This window comes from Macrobrachium nipponense, chromosome 14 (genome assembly GCF_015104395.2).
Source record: "Macrobrachium nipponense isolate FS-2020 chromosome 14, ASM1510439v2, whole genome shotgun sequence".
Classification (NCBI taxonomy): Eukaryota; Metazoa; Arthropoda; class Malacostraca; order Decapoda; family Palaemonidae; genus Macrobrachium; species Macrobrachium nipponense.
Genome location: NC_087207.1, coordinates 57,427,743 through 57,445,817, shown reverse-complemented (window position 1 = coordinate 57,445,817; position 18,075 = coordinate 57,427,743). Strand labels below are relative to the sequence as shown.

The following is an 18,075-nucleotide window of genomic DNA, read 5'->3' as shown; positions in this document are numbered from 1 at the left end:
AGTACTTGTCTCCATCTTTCCAATTTCACTTCCAGATCTTCCCTGCTCTCTGCACACAGAACAATATCATCCGCATACAATATGTTCCATGGTACTGTCTCCCTTACTTCCTCTATATAACATCCATCACTATGTTAAAGATAAATGGGCTCAGAGCCGACCCCTGGTGTAATCCTACTCTCACCTCAAAACCTTCTGTCTCCCCAACACTGCTCCTCACTCTGGTAAATACATTCCGGTACATCTCTTGTATCAATCGCACATACTTCTCTGGCACCATCTTCTCCCTCAGGCTCCTCCATACTCTTGTCTCGGGACTCGGTCATAAGCCTTTTCAAGGTCAATGAATACCATATGTAGGTCCCGCTTTGTCTTTCCCCGAATTTCTCCATTATCTGCCTCAGACAAAATATACCATCTGTTGTTCCCCTTCCCTTCATAAATCCCATCTGCTCTTTACCTATTTGTACTTCTTCTCTCAGTCTAGCATCTATCATCCTTTCCAGTATCTTCAAAGTGTGGGACATCAATTTAATGCCCCTATAATTACCACACTCTTGGACATCGCCTTTCCCTTTAAAAATTGGGATCAATATACTCCCACGCCACTCATTTGGTATCTTTTCCTGTTCAAGGATCTTTATCATAAGATCGTACAGTATATCCACTCCTTCATCTCCTAATGCTTTCCATGCCTCCACCGGGATCATGTCTGGTCCGGTTGCCTTCCCATTCTTCATCTTCTTCAGTGCATTTAGTACCTCTTGCCTAGAAAACCTCATTACCCTGCCAATGTTCACTTGCCCATCCTCTCTTATTAGTCTATTATTTTCTTCATTTAACAACTGTTCGAAATATTCTTTCCATCTCTTCACAATGTCTTCCTCCTTTCTAAGCACTACACCCTCTTGATCCTTTATTTGTTTGATATGTGTTATATCTTTGGTGCTCTTATTTCTAGCCTTTGATAGCTTGATCATCTTCTTTAATCCTTCCTTTGTCCCCAGCTCATTATACACATCATCATACGACTTTGCTTTAGCTTGGGCTACCACCTTTCTTTTTCACCACCTTGTTTTTCTCTCTGTACCTATTTCTGTCTTCCATGACTGTGACTCTTCCCATCTGTCTTTGCCTCCTTCTTATCTTTTACTACTTTCTCAATGTCTTCATCCCACCACCAACTCTCCTTTTCTTCCCATATGATACCAGATGTCTCTCCTAGCAGCTCCTTTCCATGCCTTCTTATTACTGCTGCATTTCGTGCCCACCATTCTTGAACATCTTCAATCCCTATATCAATATCCTCCAAAACCCTCCTCTTAAACTCTCTCTTCTTATCCCCTTCCTTCTGTAATTCGTACCATTTAATTTTCCTTATCCCTTTAGCTTTGGTTTTTCTTTCCCTTTTCAACTTCAAGTCCATACATAGCAGCCTGTGTTGGGGGGCTACATGGTCGCCTGGAATAACTTTGCAGTTCTTGACCTCCACCAGATTTATCCTTTTATACAAGAAATAGTCTATCTGGGAGAATCTTCCCCCACTCCTATATGTTATTAGGTGTTCCCTTTTCTTCTCAAAGAATGTTTTTATTGTAGTGTCTTACCGAACAATTATAGAGCCGTGATTTCCACGAGCGGCAGGATACTAAATTCAAATTTAGCGCGTCGGCGTCGCCAACACTGGTGGTGATGACGTCATCTCCCTCCACTCGCGGGAGAACCAGGTACAACTGCCCAGGTGAATTCAATTCTTTTCCTGCCGGCGTCCGGTGAACATCGGTGGTCGGTGCGGTTGGATGACTTTGCTTCGCTTTTTTCTTGTGGATTTGATCTTCGGAATTGGTGAAGTACTCTTTTTTGGCGTTGTTGTTATTTTGCTTTTTATTTAGGCGTTGCCATGTCGGATTCTAGTCCGTCGGGAGTTAGGTTTTGCATCTCAGGATGTAAAACTAGATTATCCAAGCTAGAGTATGATTCTCACACTAAATGTGTTAAGTGTAGGGGACAGGTTTGTTCAGCAGATCGACATGTAACGAGTGTAGTGATTTGGACTGATTCTCAATGGAAGTTTTTTAGTTCATACTCGGAGAAATTAGCTAAAGACAGAATTAGAAAAAAAAGCAGCGCTTAGGGAAAGTAGACTTCGATCTGCTTCGTCTTGCGATGCATCTGTTCCTTCTGTTTCTCCTCAAATTGTTATGTCTCCTTTAACTACACCTCCTATTCCTCCTACTAATCCCACTTCTCCGGCTTCCCGTGTAGTTTCTTCCGACACCATTGCCAGTCTGGAATCGAGGTTAGATCAGAAATTTTCGGTACTAGCGAATACGGTTTTGCAACTTGGTAATTCAGTTAAGACGTTTTTGGAGAAAGCGGCTTCAGGTAAGAGTGTAGTTGAGGGTGCGTCTGTCTGTCCTGACACGTCTCCTAGACAAAGGTCACTGTCCAGCTCCCCCGCACCGGGGAGAAGACATACCGGAAGTCCAAGGGAGTCGATCGGGATTTGCCCACAGACAGCCGCTCTTGTTGAGCCTGTTGCGCCTCAACAGGGCTCGGTTAAGCGTTGGAAAGGTGTTGCGGTCAGAACGCCTTTCAAATGATTCAAGCGATTCGTCTCCGGTCGCACGGCGCTCTTGGCGAGATTCGCCCGTTTCGCGTCCCTTAAAGAGGCGTTCAGGCGCTGATTCTTCGCCTCCTCCAGTCAAGCGGTATAAGGAGCCTGAGAGTAGGGTTGCGCCTCGGCCGTTAGCGGCTCGTTCGTCGCCTCAATCTGTGCCTTTTTCGGCTCCATCTACTAGTAGAGATTGTGGTTTGTTCATGAAACTTACCTGACAGATATATATATAGCTGTATTTCTGACGTCCGACAGAATTTCAAAATTCGCGGCACACGTAGTGGGGCGGTCAGGTGGTAGTACCCATTCCCGCCGCTGGGCGGCGGATATCAGGAACCATTCCCATTTTCTATTCATATTTTTTCTGTCGCCGGTGCTGCAAACATCTGTTTTACAGTACCTCCGTCTAGGATTTTTCATATATCTCGCTTAATATTATCTGGATTGACTTTTGGTATCGACTTCTGGATTGTTGGATTGGCACGCGGAATAGTGGATTGGTTTTTGATTTTGGATTGACTTTCTGGATTCAGTATGTCTGGATCAAGTTCGGGAAGTTTCAGAGTGTGTGTGAGGAGTGAATGTAAGGTGAGGCTTCTTAAACCTTCAGTTGATCCTCACACAGTTTGTATGGATTGCAGGGGGCATGTTTGCGTGGTTGATGATCGGTGCAATGAAGGTAAGGATTTGGATGATGATAAATGGAGGATGTATGAGACCTATCGGCGTAAATTAGAGCGCGATAGAGTCAGGAGGTCTTCCTCTAAGGGCAGCTCTACTAAAGGTAAGGATAGTAACATTTCTCCTCCTCTAACACCAGTAGATTTTGCCCAACCTAATCCTGTTTTGTTGCCTTCGGGCCCCAGTGCTGTGTCTGGAGAAGGTAACACCCTTTCTCTGATTCTAGAGTCTATTCGTGCTCTCGAATCTAAAGTTTTGGCCCTAGAAACCGGCCCAGTGAAAGTTTGTGTCAGTGCCCCTAGTGTTGTGGAGGGGCGTCAGATCGGCCCCATAATGCCTCTAGGCCTAGACCTCTATCGGACTCCCAGGACTCAGGGAGTGGGTATGTCGAAAGCCGCAAGAGGTTACGGGGGCTCCCCACCGATCTGGCGTCCCTTCGGCAGGCCTTGTTGCTAAATCCAGGCTGCCAGAGCGCGCACGAGCGCGTATCCTGAAAGATTGCTTTTCGTCCTCCGAAGCGTCCTCCCACCCGCGCAAGGGTGGAGCGCTCGGAGAGACTCGCGTCCGTTGAAAAGGACTTTTCGCTTTGAGGACGCTTCACGTCCTATGTCTCCTCTTTCGTCAGAGGACGCTTATGACGCCTTTTCCTCCTCAGAAGAGAGGAAGGCGTTCTACCGATGAGGACGTTAGTTTCCACGCACAGGCGTGTTCACCTGAGAGGCAGATAGCTGTACCTGCTAGAAGGAAGGAGGCGTCCCCTCGCCCCTCGCCTTCTCGCAGTCTCAGTCCTGCCCCTTCATTTGCTCCTTCGTCACCTACGAAGGATATCCTTGTGTCCCTTCAGGACCAGATTACGTCGCTGATGGCTCAGAGGACTTGCCCAGCAGCAGTCGAGTCTAGCGTAGGAAGGACGTTCGGCTGCCCGTCAAGAGGACGAAGCGGCTCATTCTCTCTCAGCTCGCTCGTCTCTCTCTCCGCCTCCGGATCGTCAACGTTCTCGCTCTCCTAGCAATCTTTTACTCTCTCAGGAGAGGACGCTCGTCAAGACGCTCGGCGTTCGCGAAGCAGGACGCTTTGCGCTCTCGGCAAGTAGCGGTTGAGGACGCTCGGCAGGACGCTCGGCGTTCTAGACAGGACGCTTTGAGCTCTCTTCAAGACTCTTTTAAGGACGCTCGGCAGGACGCTCGGCGTTCGAAGCAGGACGCTTCTGGTCTTAGACAGGACGCTGTTGAGGACGCTCCGCAGGACGCTCGCCGTGTGAAGCAGGACGCTTTTCGAGCGAAGCAAGGACGCTTTGGAGCCTGCAAAGCAGGACGCTCGCTCTTCTAAGCAGGACGCTTTTGGCGCTGCTCTTCGGAAGCTCGCTCTCCTTTCGAAGGGGAGCTTCGGTTAAGACAGTTAACTTGGCTTCTAAGGATGCTTCTCTTTCGGAAGATGTCCGTGCATCTAAGAGCAACGTACGGCTGCTTCCGTACCTGTAGTGGATACTTCCAACCAACGAAGTCTTTATTCAGGATTGAGCCTAAGGGACGTACTCCCTCTCCTGATAGGCGTTCTCCAGTTCCTCTTAGGGAGGGAGGAAGGGGAGCATAGTAGTCCAGGGAGTTCCGTAGAGGAAGAACAGCCGGTAGCTTCAGCTGTCTCGGACTACAAGGTTCTTGTTAGGCTGTTACGTTCAGCATTCGGAGACAAGTTCCAGCCTACAGCCCCTAGGTCTCCTCCCTCACAACTTTCGTCGTCTAAGACCGTAAAGACCCCTGAATTCGTTGAAATGAAAAGTCTCTGTCGACCAAGAGGGCGTTTAAGAAACTCCAAGGACTTTTATGTCCCAGAAGGAGGAGCATGGGCAAGACCACTTTCGCCCATCCACCCTCTAGACTCGCAGGGAAAGGAGGAGTGTGGTATGAGACCAAGGAGGATGTCGGGATAAAGGTCCCTTCGTCCGCGTTGGGTGACTTCTCCAGTTTAGTGGACGCCCAGAGGAGGTCTCTCTTAGCGTCGGCTAAGGTGACCTGGACTCCAGTTGAGACTGACCACCACTTGAAGGGTCTTCTTCGTACCCTTAATGTATTTAATTTCTAGACTGGTGTCTGGGGAGTTTTGGACCGTCAGTCTAGAAGGTCCTGATTCTTCTCAGTCTGGGGGAGCTGTCCAGCGTGTTGTCATGTATGGACAAGGCCGTCAGGGATGGTTCGGAGGAGCTAGTTTCGAATTTTGGAACTGCTTTCCTAAAGAAAAGAGCATTGCTGTGCAATTTTACGGCTAAGTCGGTATTCCCCTAGCTCAGAAAGCGGATTTGCTCTTTGCGCCTCTTTCGGACCATCTCTTCCCCCAGGCTATGGTAAAGGATCTTGCACAGAGTTTGCAAGAGAAGGCGACCCAGGACCTCTTGGTTCAATCTTCAAGACGTCCAGCGGTTCCTTCCACGTCAACTTTCAGCAAACCCCCGAAGAAAGTCAAACCCTTTGTTTTCGTGGGGCACCCCCCTCGAGAGCAGCTCCTCGAGGGAGAGGTTTTCCAAGAGGAAGAGCTTCATTCAAACCGAAAACCAGCAAGTGAAGATCTCGTCCTTCAGACACCAGTCGGGGCCAGACTGGAATTCTTTGCGGAGTCTTGGAGGCAGAGAGGAGCGGACCCTTGGACCCTCAAGATAGTAGAACGGGGGTACAAGATCCCTTTTCTTCAATCCTCCTCCTTTGACTTCGACTCCCAGAGACCTCTCTCCATCCATAATCAGGGAGAGAAGAAAAGGGTTCTTTTCGATCTCTTAGACCAGATGGTCGAAAAAAAGAGCGGTGGAACAAGTCCTGGACCTAGAGTCACCGGGCTTCTACAACAGGATTTTCCTTGTGCCAAAGCAGTCATCAGGTTGGCGCCCGGTCCTGGATGTGAGCAGGCTAAATCTTTTTGTAGAGAAGATAAAGTTCAGAATGGAGACGCCTCAGTCGGTGCTGGGAGCATTGAGACCTGGCGACTGGATGGTGTCTCTAGACCTGCAGGACGCATACTTCCACGTCCCAGTCCACCCTCTGTCAAGGAAGTACCTGAGATTCGTCTTGGACAACAGGGTTTGGCAGTTCAGAGCCCTTTGTTTCGGTCTCACACGGCCCCAATGGTTTTCACAATGATTATGAGGAATGTAGCGAAGTGGCTCCATTCGTCAGGAATCAGGATATCCCTCTATCTCGACGATTGGCTGATCAGAGCGTCGTCGAGGCAGAAGTGTCTGAAGGACCTTCAGTTTACGCTAGCCCTAGCAAAGTCTCTGGGTCTGTTGGTCAACACCGAAAAGTCGCATCTGACCCCGACACAGTCCATCGTGTATCTGGGGATTCAGATGGATTCAGTGGCTTTTCGTTCCATCCAGGAACGTCAGCGACTGGGGTTAGAGAAAGTCGCAGCCTTCCTAGACGAGAGAAGCTTGTTCGGTGAGGGAGTGGATGAGTCTGCTGGGCACCATTTCCTCACTAGAAAAGTTTGTCTCGCTGGGAAGACTGCACCTCAGGCCTCTTCAATTCTTCCTTGCGGAAGAATGGACGTCGAAAGGGGACCTGAATGCGATCCTAAGGATCTCCAACGATGTAAGAGTTCACTTAAGATGGTGGCTCGACCCTCAGAAGTTACGAGAGGGCCTCTCCTTAAATCTTCTGAGCCCCGACCTAGTGTTGTTCTCAGACGCTTCCACTTCCGGTTGGGGAGCAACACTAGGCGGGGTTGAAACAGACGTGTCAGCTCCTGGAGAGGGAAAACAGGTAGCCTGGCACATCAATGTAAAGGAACTGGCAGCGATATTCCTGTCGCTGCAGTTCTTCGAAGAGAAACTGTCAAGCAAGGTTGTTCAAGTCAACTCGGACAGTACCACAGCCCTTGCGTATCTAAAGAATCAGGGAGGGACTCGCTCCAGATCCCTTTTTCTCCTGGCGAAGGAAGTTCTACTATGGGCAGACGCAAGGCACATCAAGATCCTGACAAGATCGTGGCAGGGGTTCAGAATGTCAGGGCGGACCTTCTCAGCCGCCGGAATCAGCTTCTGCCAACAGAATGGACCTTGCACCAGGAAGTCTGTCAAAAGTTATGGAAATTGTGGGGACGTCCTCTAGTAGACCTGTTCGCTACATCGAGGACGAAGAGACTTCCTCTGTATTGCTCCCCGGTTATGGACCGGGGCAATTGCAAGTGGGACGCGGTTGCTTGGAAACTGGAAGGACAGACCTGGATCTTTACGCCTTTCCCCCATTCAAGATCATGGGGGACGTAATGAGAAAGTTCGCAGCGTCAGAAGGGACAAGGTTGACTCTGATTGCCCAACTGTGGCCAGCAAGAGAGTGGTTCACAGAGGTCATGACGTTCCTTGTGGACTTCCCAAGAACGTTGCCCTGGAGGAGAGATCTACTCAGACAGCCTCACTTCAAAAGGTTTCACCACCAAAACTCCGCTCTGGCCCTGACTGCGTTCAGACTATCGAAAAGCTGGCCAGAGCGAGAGGCTTTTCAAAGGCAGCTGCGAGAGCAATCGCTAATGCTCGAAGAGCCTCTTCAAGAGCTGTCTACCAGTCTAAGTGGTCTTCCTTCAGGGCATGGTGCAAGAAGGAAGGAATTTCCTCTTCCACGACCTCTGTGAATCAGATAGCAGATTTCTTTCTCCATCTAAGAAATGTGCAAAAATTGGCAGTTCCTACAATCAAGGGTTATAGGAGTATGTTGTCTGCCGTTTTTCGCCACAGAGGAATGGACCTTTCCGACAATAAGGATCTGCACGATCTCTTAAGGTCGTTTTGAAACTACCAAACAAAATTCCACAAGCAAGACGCCCTCATGGAATTTAGATGTGGTATTGAAACATCTGATGCTTAGTCCCTTTGAGCCTCTCCATGAAGCTTCTCTAAGGGACTTAACGAGGAAAACGCTTTTCCTAACTTCTCTGGCGACGGCGAAGAGAGTTAGTGAAATTCAAGGTTCAGTAGCCTAGTGGGTTTCAAGGGAGACAGCGCTGTCTGCTCGTGAACCCTTCTTTCTTGGCTAAGAACGAGAACCCGTCTAATCCTTGGCCAAAGAGCTTCGATATCAAAGGAATATCGAGTCTCGTGGGTCAAGAACCAGAGAGAGCCCTGTGCCCTGTCAGGGCTCTCAAGTTCTATGTGAATAGGACTAGAGAGATAAGGGGTCCCTCAGGTAATCTCTGGTGCTCGGTGAAGAGACCGGATTTACCGTTGTCGAAGAATGCTGTTGCTTTCTTCTTGAGGGACGTCATTAAAGAGGCTCATTCATCTTGCCAGAAGACTGATATGAGCCTCTTTAAAGTGAAAGCTTCAACGAGGTCAGAGCCGTAGCTACCTCTCTTGCCTTCCAAAGGAACATGTCTATCAGAGATATTCTTGATAGCACCTTCTGGAGGAGCAATTCAGTATTCGCCTCACATTACCTCCGGGATGTGAGGACGATTTACGAGAACTGTAGTTCTTTGGGACCTTACATTTCGGCAGACACAGTTTTGGGGCTGAAGGTAGCTCTCTCCCTATCCCTTAGCTTTTAGTTAGGTTAGTTTATTGTGTTTTTTGGTTGATGGTGAGATCTTCTGTGAAAATCTCCCTTCCATAGTGTTAATATCAGGGGTTTTTTGCGTTAGTTGGTCAGGTGGTGGTCGGTTGCTGTGTTACTTTATGCCATATGTTTGCCTAGATGGTCTTGTCGCATTGTGGTCACGCCCCCGTTGACAGAGCATCCAGAGAGCACAGCACTACAGGTCAACACCTGGCTGGCAACTCTGATAAAGGCATAAAGCAGGCTTTTGGTGACAGTAACTCACATAGTCTACTTTGCTATCAGGTAAGGAACCAATAAGATAATCTTTTATTTTAATTTAAATTTCCTAAAAAATCCTAGTCTGTCTCTACCCACCATCCGAAGGTGTGATTCAGCTATATATATATCTGTCAGGTAAGTTTCATGAACAAAATGTTATTGTTATAATACAATTAAGTTTGTTCATACTTACCTGGCAGATAGATATACTTAGATCCCACTTTACCTCCCCAGGAGGGACAAGGGCCATGAATAAATATGAATAGAAAATGGGAATGGTTCCTGATATCCGCCGCCCAGCGGCGGGAATGGGTACTACCACCTGACGCCCCACTACGTGTGCCGCGAATTTGAAATTCTGTCGGACGTCAGAAATACAGCTATATATATATCTGCAGGTAAGTATGAACAAACTTAATGTATTATAACAATAACATTTTTAGCGCTGTAGCTAGCAGTTCTAAGGGTGTTTCTTTAGGCGCTTTTTTCGTCTGTTACGCCTGATGCGCCTGTTTCGGCCTCAAATTTCGGCGGCTCCGAGCCAGGCGCAAGTAGTTTTTCCGCCTCCTGCTGAACATTTAGGCTCTTCCAAGCCTACGTTAACTGTTTTTGATTCGTCTCTGGCGCCTTTGCGCAAGCAGTTAGAGATGTTAACCAACTGGATGAATGAGTCCAAGGGTGGTTCGAAACCTTCAGATCCGGTTGTAGTTCCGTCTACTTCTTCGGCGGTATCGGAGAATGAAGAAGAAGTAGAGGAGGAGTGATTCACATCACCTCTCGTGTTATTCACGTCTCCTTAGATTTTTCTTCTGGTATCTTATCCAGATTATTTTAGAGAAAGCGGCTCCGCGCTCCCCAACTTCGACTTTTTTGATGAGGAGGAAAACTTCAGACCTCTCCTCCCAAACTTGTTCTATCTAAAGCGGTTAGACATTCGTTGAAAGAGACGGAGAAATGGATGTCTATGAAAAGAGACTTAGGGAAGGCTCTTTTTGCTTACCCTCCCTCTAAGTTGCTTCGTAAGAGGTATAGGTTTTATGTAACAATGGGGAAGCTCCTTCTCTGGGAGTTTCTGCCTCCTCCCAGGGAGACTTCTCCAGTTTAATAGACTCCTCTAGAAGATCTGCTTTCGCCGCAGCGAAAGTTTTCTTTACAGCGCCTGAGTTGGACCACGTTGTAAAGAATCAATTTAAACTTTTGGAAGTCTTTAGCTTCCTTGATTGGACTATTGGCGCTTTAGCGGCCAAGATCGAAGACTGTCCTTCTCTTTCTCAGGAGTTAGCGGAGGATTGGATTGGTGTTCTGTCCTGTGCGGACAAATCCATTAGGGATGGATGTGATGAGTTAGCTTCGCTCATCGCCTTTGGTACCCTTAAGAAAAGGCAACTTTGGTGCTCCTTTGCTTCTAAAAGGGTTACTGTCCCAACAGAAGTCTCGCTCCTCTTGTTTGCTCCTTTTGTGAAAGATAACCTCTTTCCAGACGATGTAGTGTTGTCATTTCGTCTGCGCTAGATAAGAAATCTACTTCGGATTTACTGGCACAGTCTACTTAAGAGACCTAAAGCTCCTGTGGAGACTGTTCCTTCGGTTTCTCCTCTGGCCCAAGCGCCTTTTCGAGGGAGAAAACCCAAGCGCTTCTTTCGGACCGAAATCGAATTTGCGACTCAGTCTAAGGCCTTCCCGGCCAAGGTTTAACAAACCTTCCAAATGAAAGCTCGGTTCTTCATGCACCCAGTGGGAGCCAGGCTAGCTCTGTTTTGGGAGGAATGGGAAAACAGAGGAGCAGAAGCCTGGGTAGTGCAAGTACTCAAGTTCGGCTATCGTCTATTCCTCTCGTTCACCTCCCTCGCTCTCACCTGTGCCAATTCCATTCCAGGCATACTCTCCGGGCTCAGACAAATTTCTGGCGCTAGCCGCAGAAGTGGAAGCGCTTGTTATCAAAGAAAGCGATAGAACAGATAGAAGGGGATTTTCCTCCAGGCTTTTACAATCGCCTTTTTGTAGTTCCCAAGTCATCAGGGGCTGGAGGCCGGTTTTGGATGTGAGCGCCCTGAACTTGCATGTCCAGAAAACAAAATTTCATATGGAGACCACTCGGTCGGTTCTGGAGTCCATCAGACAGGGGGATTGGATGGTCTCTCTGGACATGCAAGACGCTTATTTTCACATTCCGATACATCGCGAATCTCGGAAGTACCTGAGGTTCATGTTCGAAGGCAAGGTGTTTCAGTTTCGGGCGCTTTGCTTCGGACTAGCGACCGCTCCATCAAGTTTTCACCAGGGTTCTATCCCCGATAGGAAGCTGGCCTACACATATTAGGAGTAAGAATCTCCCTCTATCTGGACGATTGGCTTCTCCGGTCGGAATCAGAGAGTCGGTGCATGAAGGACCTTGGAACAACTCTGGATCTTGCCAGAAAGTTAGGAATTCTGGTCAACAAACAGAAGTCCCAGTTGGTTCCATCTCAGAGCATCCTTTATTTGTGGGGATGATTCTGAATGCTCAAGTTTTTCGGGCTTTTCTGTCCCCGAAGAGGGTTCAAGGCTGTCTGGGACAGTTCAGGAGTTCTTGGGACAAAAAGGTAAGTTCTGCCAATCATGGATGAGGCTCCTGGCAAATTGACGTCAGTGGAGAAATTTGTGACGTTGGGAAGACTGCACATGAGACCTCTGCAGTTTGTTCCGATACGTAATACAAACCCTCGGGTCCTTTAACAATAGGAAGGTAACTAGCGGCAGCTGGGACGGTCGTAAGCTTCGAACAAGGGGAGAACGGTAGTTAACTGCTTGTCCGATCGTGCGCGCGCCCGCGCGCCCAAGAGGTGAAGAATCACTTTTGCTTTCGGCCGCGGGTGTGAAGGACGTGTTCGTCATCGCTCTCTGCCCGCTTCATCGTCGTATGCTTTGTTTATATTGTTGTGTTTCTACTAATGGTTGGTTTGTACGTTGAAAATGAAACTGTAAGTACACTGTTTTCATTTCATTACTTTAATTATGAATCAAACATGGAGCTATCGCCGTAGAGACGGCGATTTCCGCTCTTTTCATGAATTGGAACCCTTGAATTATGTCTCGGTGCCGAGGGCGGCGCACTCGCGCCGAGTCATGTATTTTGGCGAAAGTGTGTAATTGAAAGATGTAAGTACTCTTTGTCATTATATTTTCATTATATTTTTGCCCTGTGCGTTCGTTGCCGAGAGCTTGATATAATATGATAGCATCATATTATTATGGATCAAGTTTCCGCTCTTACCGGGAATTGATTTTTCCCTCTTTAAAGTTCTATGAAGTGAATCGCAAGTGCAGTATTTCTGTTTCATTTTCAATATTACTTTTCACTGCTGTGCGGGGGTAGGGGAGCGAAGGTCTGCCAGGAAGTCGTCGGAAAGCTCTCCGCGATCCCTTGGTACCCGATTCTTCGTCTTCTTTCCTGCCCCCCCCCCGCTCAGCTTCCTCGTATTTTGTTTTTGGGGTCTTCCTTCCGTTCGGGGTGGGGCATGTCTCCCCCCCTGCGTGAGTGGGAACCCCTCTTACTAATCTGTCTGTGCTACGCAGGTGCTACAGCCGTGGGAGACGACCTTGGACAGGTATGGACCACTGCGGCTGCAGGGCGTGCCTAGCATCCACGATCTGCTGCAGAGTCTAGCGAGGTTCTTGGGGCGGTGACCTTGGAGTGGTCTCCACTACAACCTTCACTGACCGCTTATGCTGCTTCCCCCCGCTGGTCTACACTCCCCATGCTGTGTCGGTGACGCCGTCTGCCGCTTCTAGGGCCGGTCGCCGCCGTACCGAGGAGGGGTATGCCGGGGGGGGGGGGGCCGCCGCCTGTGTTTTCTTCGTGTTGCCTGCCCAGACTTCCGCTGTTCCAGCAGCTCGCCCCTGGACGCGGCCGCCAGTACCACGCTGGCTGCCGATGATTCTACGAGGCGATGGCTGGGCCTGCCGTACCTGTCGCTGATGTGGTTCCCGCTACTGGCTTGGCTGTCCCTTCTGTGTTTACCGCTGCCGCTGTTCCTGCCGCTCCTGAGCTGGTTGCTGTTCCTGTCGCTCCTGGTTCCTGCGCCTGTCCATGCTGGTCCTGCCCATGGTGTGTCTTCCCCAGTCCCAGGTCCTTCCGGACAGGTGCAGTCGGGCCGTGTTGCTTCGGCAATAGGCCCGACTCCGGCCTGGATGGAGGACCTGACGACTGTCCTGCGTGAGCTGACGAAGAAGAGGAAGGTGTCATCTTCGTCTTCGTCTGTTGCTGCCTCTTCCCCTTCGACTTCTAAGGCCCCAAGACCGAAGAAGAAGAAGGCTGCCTCCCCACCCCCCCCTAAGAAGTCTCCTTCGGGAACTTCTAAGGGCCCGTCCCACCTCGGTGGGACGGGGGGTCCTTCTGCTGGTCCTCCTGCTCCTTCGGGCGAGCGGGCCCGTCTCCCTTCCGTAAGGAAGAGATAGACGGGGACCAGAGGAGTAGCGGTTAGCTCTGGTACTTCCTCGCCGGGTGCTAGCGGCGATGCCGCTACGCCAGGTTCCGGCTCGGTCTCGTCGTTTTTTTTTTTTTTTTCCCCTTCGCGGGAGATCCCGAGTGTACGCTCTCCCTCGGGAGACCGTGCAGCCAAAGTTTCGGCGCCATTCGAGTTTCGCTCGGCGCCAAGACCACGGCACGGAGCAGAAGGCTGGCGAGAACCGCTCAGGTGACTCTCGCCAGGCCAGCTGGCCGCTCTCGCAGCGACCAGCTGGTAACCGGGTTTTGTTATTCCCCCTAAGAAGACTCCTTCGGGAACTTCGAAGGGCTCGTCACATTCCGGTGTGACGGGGGGGTTCTTCTGCTGGTCCTCCTGTTCCTTCGGGAACGGGGCCCGCCCCCCCTTCTGAGAAGAAGAAGAAGACGGGGACCAAGGGTGTGCTGGCTACCGCTGGTACACCCTCGCCTGGTCTTGGCAGCTCTGCTGCTAAGCCAGGTACCGGCTCGGTTTCTCGTCCGCGAGAAGTTCCGAGTGTACGATCTCCTTCGGGTGACCGTGCAGCCAAAGTTAAGACGCCTGAGTTCGCTCAGCGTCATGACCGAGGCACGGAGCAGAAGACTGTCGAGGAGCCGCTCAGGTGACTCTCGCCAGGCCAGCGGCCGCTCTCGCAGCGACCAGCCAGTACCTCGGGTGGACGTGACGGGTCTCTGACCGGCCACGGTTTAAGGCTGGGAAGAGGTCCCCCAGGTCCCCTCGACCGACGGTACCAGCCTCGGCTGGTACCAGCGGTTTGACGTGCCGCGAGGACGCTCACCGGTCTCACGGCGAAAGCGAGCTCTGCAGGTCACCTGACCGCCGCTCCCACAGGGACACGCGAATACGGTGACCAGCAGCAGCTCGTCTGACGCACGGACCGGGGTCGACGTGCTCAGTCGAGCCGCTCGCCACAGGTGAGCGGCACGGCCAGGCCTGCAGATCGATCCCCACCGCGGGTTGGTGATCGGCTGCAGCCCCCCACGTACGCTGGTCCTGCCAGCGAGCGGGGGGGGAGCGTCAGGTCTGTCTCTCCACTACCTTCAACTTCCTCGGGCTACACCGGGAAGAGCGAGGTAGCTAGGAGTGATCGTGAGAGGTGCGCCGCTCACGATCCCGTCACGACGCCGCACGTGCCACGTATTGGTCTTAGGACCAACGCAAGTGATTGGAGGCGACCGTCATGCAGGGGGAGAGGGGGTAGCGTCAGTTCTGTCTCTCCGATACCTTCCACTTCCTCGGCATACGCCAGGAAGAGCGAGGATATAGGAGTGATCGTGAGAGATGCGCCGCTCACGATCCCGTCACGACGCCGCACGTGCCAGGTTGGTCTTAGGACCAACCAGGACGTAGCGCAAGTGATTGGAGGCAACCGTCAGGGATCTGTTGCTGGTCCTTCTTCTGAAGGAGGAGGTTCCTGGGAGCTGCTCTTGTTGGAGGGACTGGACGGTCCTACTCCTCAAGACGCTGTAACTTCCGAGATTCAGAGTAACTTTACCCAGGTTATTGGACTGATTCGTCAGCACAACGACCGGGGGGAAGGATCGCCGCTCCCACCAGCAGAGCCCATGTCTCTGCTCGAGTCGTTTTGGGGCCGAGAGGGAACCCAAACCGACGGTGGGTATGCCGCGATCGGAGCTTGCCGATTCTGTCTTGAACCAGAGTCTCTCGTCTCCGGACAAGAAGGCTCTCTCAGTTCTGGCCGGTCGATCAAGCTACTTCCACCTCCTCTACTGCGACAGCGGCGTTTCTACGTGTCTTCGGACACCGTATTTAAATACTCCTTCGGTCCTCCTGAGAGGTTTCGACCTCGACGAGGACTGGAATGAGTCGGAGGACGGTATCGGCTCTTTCCTGTCAGGTGTCGATCAGCCCCACCCAGACGACGTTCACAGTGGCGGCAGACCCTTACCTACAGTGAGAGTTCGTAACCCTCCCTCGGGGAAAACGTTTTCTCCTGACGATACGTTTTCCCAGACTCTGAGAGGCCATCGCCGCAAGGCGATGGCTGCTCCTACTCTTCTCCAAACTGCTAGTTCCACTGGGAAGGCGAGCGAGTATCCAATTCCTCCCCCACCCACCTCTCTCCTTACGGCTACGAGGGAAAGGGAAGGATCTACAGAGATTTCTCTGTAGGATCCCACGTTGGGACTGCGCTACCAGGGGGGACCTTCGCGGTTCCTACCTGACGTAAGCCCCACCGGTCGTTGAGGAGGGATCCTGCCCCATTCTCGATTTCTACGGGAATCGAGAGGGACCACCAGCCGATATCGTTTGACGAATTCGGTGGGGGTTTCGCAGACTGCTTAGAATTCTACGGAATTTCTAGCGCATTCAGAGTGTTAGAGTTTCTTACGATCTCCAAAACACTTAGGCGAGACCACGGTCCAAAGTGAGCGAGACGAGAATCCCCCGATATGTTACACGATAATCGGGAACCTCGCCTATGCTCGAATTCCTGGAATTTCTAGCATTAGGAAGAAGACTGCTGCTGAAAGAAGACCTATCTTCACAGTAGGCGACCAACCTGGAATAGAGAAGAACGGACGGGAATATCAGTTGGCTGGAACTATCGTCTTAGTATTCTGTTCACCATTGAAGCTTTCCTTCGAGGAAGACTTCTCCTTCACTCTCTTTAATAGAGAACGAAGGTGGTCGATCTCAATCCTTATTTTGTTTTCTTGAAGGAAAGAAGTTTAGGATGGAGATCGTTTGCTTCAGAATCCTACAAATATACTACGTATATTAACCTCGCGACATGATTCTGCTAAGCAGTTGAATGTCCCGAGGGGTAGGCGCATATCCTGGTTTATTTCTACGGATTGCGACTTAGACGAAAAGTATTCTAATTGAACTGCACCCGGGTTGCCTGCAACCTCCAGGAGTTTCCAGTTTCAATTTTATATACTATGGTGTTGTCACAACAACACCATTTAAGCTTTTATATTTACCGAATTCGTTTCGCTTAAATATAATTGCTCGAGCATATCTTTTTATGCTCGGTGTTCTAGCCGAACGCATTCCTTCGTGGAAAGGATTACTTGCAACTCAGGATGACGAGTCAGCGACAGCTACTGCGTATTGAATTGCCCGAGGCATTTCAGTATCAGCTGCCGCTTTGAGATAGACGGTTGTTTATGTCTTTCTCACCTGCTTTGATTGAATAACAACCGTATCTCTGCCCAACAATCACGGACTTAAGTCTCTGATTAACGGGGATTCTCGCATACATGAATGACCATCTACTGCTGAGAGACGCTAGTATTCATCGTCTTCGGTATTGCGAGAATTTTAAACAGAGATATCTATTCGACTCTCATCTTTCTGTTTACCGCACGGTAAAAGAATTCTGTAATAGTCTCTTGCTGCATCGTATCCCGATAATGCGAATGATTTTGCGGAATCTGAGTTTGTCCTCAAAATATCTTGTATTCGGAGGTGTACAATTGTTCATTGTTCACCCCGGATTAGCAGATGTATTGAAAGACATCGCCTACTCCCACACCTGCCAGCTCTACTTCCAAACGTTCAGCCCATGAGAAGCAGTTCTTCAAGCGGCTCTCCCCTGTGTTTCACTTACTGAAGAACGCCCCGCTTCATTGCACAACGGACAGCAATGAAATGGCGGTTAGTGTTTTCAGTCATTTATTGTAAGCACAGGTTTAGAATCTTGAGATTCCTTCTCTCGATTCAGCTGGAAGACGTAGGTTGCATTCATTGCCTACCTTCGTCTTCAACGTCACATAGTGTGTTTCTCCTTAAGCTGAGATTCAACGTCTATGAGATTTTCTTGCCATCAGGGACCTCGGTCTTTGAAGGCAATTGACTTTCGCCTTTTGAGCTTATGCATTAAGAGAATCATCGCCGCGCCGTCCGGCATCGTGACTAACAAATATTTATTTGTTTGGTCTCTCAGCATAACTCTTAAGGGCGAAGGTCACGTGACTTACCCGGATGCTTGGACAACTTGCCTCTACTGATTCGAACCAGTCAGTCGGCAGCTGTCAGAGCGCCCGAGTCAGTTACGAACTATGCTGTGGACTTAGTTCGGTTGTTCCAGAGCAATCATTACTTCGTCTTAATAGCTTGGTCAGTATGAGTACTGTACATAACCAAAGTCGAGAAGAGGGATAGGTCATACGACTATTCCCTTCTTTTCGTCTTAGGTAACTGCATGACTTCTCTTGAGAAGTCAAGCACAAAGGGATGGGGATTTGTGACGCTCGATTTCGTACCGATCTTCGTAGCGAAGACTCGGAACCCTTCGGTAACTGACGATTGGTTCGAGTCCTTCACAATACCCTCCCTAATGGGACGTCACCGCCTCCGATACGAAGGCTATGCTGCTTTGTCCTGTGAAGGTGCGACGGAGCTGTCTGAAGAAAAACTCGACACCCAGGATGAGTGCGGACGCCTCTTCATCATTCTCTCGCGTTCCGCAAGAACTTCTCCGTGGCGCAGGTAATGAAGGCAGGCGCCTGGTCCAACCGGACCG

At 50.1% G+C, this 18,075-nt stretch overlaps 1 protein-coding gene across 2 annotated transcripts in view; it reads left to right on the top strand.

Annotated features, from left to right (window-relative positions):
• The window catches only part of LOC135226527 (zinc finger protein 431-like), a 102,728-nt gene that overhangs the window by 1,168 nt on the left and 83,485 nt on the right, over positions 1 to 18,075 (top strand). The window lies entirely within an intron of this gene.